We start from the raw sequence: 5000 nt of genomic DNA, 5'->3' as shown, positions 1-5000 counted from the left end.
ACTAACCCCTAATTCGGTCCTTGATTGATAAAAGGCCACTTTAAAAACTACCATTATACTCTTTACTTGCGCTCCAGAATTTTGCAGAGGCATTGTTTTTATTTCTTTTGGGACCATTGTAAGACGTAAGAGAAACTGGAAACAAAGTATTATGGTATTTGCGAAAGTGGCCAATTCCCTTTCAATTCTATCCGCTGTTTAGAGACTTCATTTAAATTTTGCCAGCCACAGAACAAATTACCTTACGTTCAAAACAATACATACTTGCATTTTATTTCTTACAATACAGTCAAACTCGCTTATTTTAATGAAAACGTTTTTCTAGTGTAAATTTCAAAACTCAAGATGTACTTGATCAATACAGGGCGTCAGTGATTTGTGCAATATCTCAATTGCGGCATATATTACATCTTAAGCCTCATTTACACTACCAAGGAAAACTTGTCAAGGAGAACTTGCTAGTGTGTACAGTCGGCAAGTTTTCCTTGACAAGTGGACTTGTCAAGGTAAACTTACTAGTGTAAATGAGGCTTTAGTAGCAGGATCATGCACGATATGAAACCAACCAACATCAGGTTTTGCTAAATAGATGTTGACTTTGATGTGTAGAGTATTTCGTCTCTACTAAAAAAGCTTATGCAATTTTGAGACCACAACAAGCGATAGTCAAGATATTGTTTTTTTCCTTTATCATCTTTTTCAATTTTTTTCTTTTTAGAATTTGCATTTTATCTTTGATTTTATTTTGCTTATTGTAAGTTTGACACTCTCTTTCACTTTATGATAAGAATTTCCTTTATCCAACCTAATTTGTAAACATAAGATAAACCTTAATGCCTTATGTTTCCTCGCTTGAATCTTCTACTCTTTCTTTCTGGTCGAGCTGGCTTCCTTGCTTTAGATAAACCATAAACCTTATTCCAAAATGGCTGCCACTTTTTTGTTCTTTTTTTGATGCAAATTGACCCTTTTGTACGATGGCCCATTAAGGACACACCTTTCCCATTAATTCAGCCACATATTACAAAGAGGTAATTACTTATCTTGCAAAATAAAATGCACTGCAAAAAAAATGAATTCTAACTCCGGACATAAAATACAATCCCACTCTGAAAACAAATAAATCCGGCACACTGCACTAACACACACCCCAAAAAAATCCTCGCACACTGCAAACCAAAAAACCTTTGCACACCGGCCGCAAACAAAATATCTTCGCACACTGCAAACAAAATATCCTTACAAATTTCAAACAAAAGTTACTTCGCACATTGCAAACAAAGTAAAACCACGCACTCCCAGAAAAATCCGCGCTACAAACAAAAAGCTAAAAAGTACTGCGCGCGTAAGAACATGCGAAGGGCAGGAAACGGCTCCCACAAACGTGTTTGTGGAAAGGGATTTGTTGGAGCAAACATATCTTGGGATTTCGGGACTCCTTGTTCAGGAAGACTTTTGAGAGATAACGTTTTTCATTCTGAGCAATTACTAGCCAGCATCCTATTTCCTCTTTAATTCAAGCATACAACAGCACGAAACGACGGTCCGATATGTGTTGATCAGGAAAGGATGGATGGATTGGACTACCGATTGCGGACTACGAATGGAGTGTAACATACAGATTACTTGGTAAAACAGTCAGACTTGAGACGCGTTACGTTTAGCGCCCTATTAAATTGTGTTCTAGGGCCGTATTGTCTGAAGGATGTCATTTTGATTATTCATTCAAACCTTATGTCAGTCATTGCAATGCATATCTTTCTAAAAAAAACAAATCTTCTAACTGCATACATTTGGCGATTTTTTGTCCTACATAATCAATCGAGGATTAATAAGCATTAGTATAAATACACAGGTGATTATACAAAATCGCGCGCTCTCATTGGCTCGCTATCTCGGATTATCAGCCGATAATCACCTCGACGGACAAAATGGCTGCCAGTAGTCGTTTTGCCACTGTAAGTGAAGATGATTTCGCGTTGAAATGTTTTTTTTTTTCCCCTCTTTTTTGAAATAATTACCTGTGTATTTATACTAAAACAATTATTCGCCTCAGGCTCAGTGATTATCGGTGAATATTCACCTCGACTTTGTCTCGGTGAATATTCACCGATAATCACTTCGCCTTCGGCGAATAATTGTTAACAATTACTGGGATGCCCTCCCAGGGGGATTGGGGGAGGGGGTCCTTGTTCCCCTGATCCCTTCTTCTAGAAATTACTTCCAAACTTGTTCTCAGCTTTTTGATCCCTATTTATATTGTTCCCTTGTTCCCTAAGATAATTTGTGTTTGTTCTCCTGTTTGCCAGTTCAAATTGGCCATGTTCGCTTGTTCCTCAAACCCCTGGAAGGGCCTCAAAAGTCAAGAAAAAGCTAACGTTTGGTATATTTATTAGAGAGAATACGGATAAGATTCAACCTGTAACAATCAGGCAACAGTCTAATGATTGTAATTAATAGACCAGGGTAATAGACCTCTTTACTGTTGTGTGCTTAGTTACCTAGGCTTTAAATGAAAGTGAGGCTGGTGTTGACCTTGTTATGATACAGACCTTCCTCCTTTTCTAACGTTAATGATGTTGTTGTCATGCTAATTAGTACGAATTTACATAAGAAAAGCATTAAAGTTTCTATCAAAACAAGGTCAACTCCAGCCTCACTTTGTTTCATAGGCCAGGTAACCAAGCACACAACTGTAAAATGGACTATTATACGAAAAAGAGTTAAATTAGCCATACACCGAGACTAAATACCATTTTTCATGACAGACTCTAAAAATTTTTAATACACAACCATTTCCAGTTTTTTTCCCGCGGTTGGCGAAGAGACAAATCACGTAACAAATTAACCGAAGCCGCTTTTTTACTACAGAATGCTAAATTTAGCTAAATTTACTATTTCTTTCTTACATTTCCTGTCCCCGGCAGAAAAAGTAATTTATTACGTTGTTGCAGACTGAGTACAAGGCTATCTGGGCGAAATCATTGTGCTTTCCGATCGGTACGAACATATTTGCACTGATATGAAGTTTTGTCACGACTTTGAAGCAAGGAAGGGTTACAGCTTATCTGATCATGGAGTAAACAATGTATAATTTCTTGCTTGTAGCTCTAATTACGAAAGAATTTCTTTTGCTGTCGTTTCACAGCTGGTGGAGTGATTAGACGAAAAACACTTTTTCTCTTTTTCTCCCTTGAGGAATCACATCGTGGTTGTACTGTAAGTGGCTGCGTCACTCATCCTGATAATCAAACCTAATCCATCAGTTTATTGAAATAAACTTTTAATTACATTTTTTCCTCCACTTCAAAAACTCCTGTGATATTGTTCCAAGTGTACAGTGTCATTTAGAAATCAAGAAATGTTGCGTAACAATATAACTGACCAACTTCTTCGAAACAAAGCAGTGTTTCATAAAGGGTGATGTGGTATTTACCAAAATAACTGTTCCACTGAAGTTACATTTTCCTTAAACCTTGAAAGATTTGAATAAATAGGTGTAATATTCTACACGTTTTTTTTTTCACTGATCTCCGCAAAACTACGATTATATAACAGCGATTTTAAATAATACCCCTTACAGTCCAACGAAAATTAACTCATTAATTAACGCTTTCGATGATCTTTTTGACCTAACGAACACCTCTGCTGCTTTTTATGCGTAATATGCTCAGTGAATAAATTTCGAGAATAAATGTTTTGGACAGTTAAGATTTCATAAAAGCCAACTTCTTGGGAATGCTTTCAAACCGCCACTCGCCATGGCATCTCAAATAACTAGATTATTCATGAATGTATCATCGTTCTTAGCCTCCTAGTTATCTTCTAACCAAATATCTCCTTAGATATATATGTTAGCTTCACCGCAAAAGGTCTACAGGCGCGTGAGAAATCTAGGAAAGCTTCTAAATGTTTTGGATTGTTTATCGTAAAAGCCAACGTCTAAGCCTCTCGCCATGGCATATAACTAGAGGCAGATTATTCATGAATATAGCATCGTTCGTAGCCTCCTAGTTATCTTCTAACCAAATATCTCCTTAGACATATATGTCAACTTCACGGTAAAAGGTCTACAGGCGTGTGAGAAATCTAGGAGAACTTGTAGGACTCGCTCTTCTGTGGAGCACTCAAAAAAGCCTTTGTTGACTTCACCCCCTTATTCCTGATTACAGCAGGTGCATTTCGAAGAGCAAGCGACGCGTAACAAGGATCTCACGGTACCCGCGCAGGCTTACACCAGCGTCGTTCAAAATATTCCTCTCCATCTCCTCGCAAATTGCGTGTCTTCTGCCGCGCACGGGTAGAGGTTCTTTCTCTCGATCGGCTTCATGTTCTCCATCAAGTGCTGCGGCGTTAAACTTTGAGGTTTCTCGTGATTCCTTGAATCGATTATTAACGAATTCGTCGAAGTCATCTGACAACGATCTTGGTCCCATATTTTCCTCTTGTGACTTGGAAAAGAAAGAATAAGGCTTGTCCACGTCATCGCCTATTTCAAGCTTCTTATATCTCCGTGAGCGGAGGCTAAATTTGCGGGAAACGTAGCCAAGCGACTGATGAACGCTGCCGCAGCTCGCGCGATGTTCTCCCAATTCTTTTGTCTTCATTTTTCAACGTAGTTCTCCTCACTGAAACTCTGCTTTCAGCAGTTGCGCGATCTTCTGTATTCCTAACAGAGTCAGGAAGTCGGACAACTCTGGCTCTTTCAAACTTATGTAAGCGACGTTGTCAAATAAAAGATCGTTTTCCATTGAACGCGACGGTTTCCTATTGGCAAGCGATTATGAAAGTGACAGGTTTGAATAATTATCATACGAAATGCGGAAACAATGAATGCACCTGTTATCGTTTCAGTCTCCGAAGCGTACAGGATTCTGTTTTCTTCCTTTTTTTGATCATATTATAAACATTACGTTTATTTGTAAAATCCAAATGAAAGTTTCCTATGGTAGTTATTGACTTTCTTTTCGTTCTAGAATCTGGAATTATAAATTGTGGCT

General features: G+C 38.1%; 1 protein-coding gene and 1 long non-coding RNA gene across 8 annotated transcripts in view; both read right to left on the bottom strand.

Moving 5' to 3' along the window:
* LOC138007093 (centrosomal protein of 83 kDa-like) overlaps positions 1-5000 on the bottom strand; it is a 622454-nt gene that overhangs the window by 354144 nt on the left and 263310 nt on the right. The gene's annotated exons all lie outside the window — the stretch shown is intronic.
* The window catches only part of LOC138007086 (uncharacterized), a 2524-nt gene continuing 790 nt past the window's right edge, over positions 3267-5000 (bottom strand). Inside the window, exon 2 of the long non-coding RNA XR_011123992.1 lies at positions 3267-4767. This is a non-coding gene — a long non-coding RNA (uncharacterized lncRNA). The remainder of the gene's footprint in view (positions 4768-5000) is intronic.

Source organism: Montipora foliosa, chromosome 6 (assembly GCF_036669935.1).
Source record: "Montipora foliosa isolate CH-2021 chromosome 6, ASM3666993v2, whole genome shotgun sequence".
NCBI classification, from domain to species: Eukaryota; Metazoa; Cnidaria; class Anthozoa; order Scleractinia; family Acroporidae; genus Montipora; species Montipora foliosa.
The sequence above is the reverse complement of the archived record's forward strand: the minus strand, read 5'-3'. Positions and strand labels throughout refer to the sequence as shown.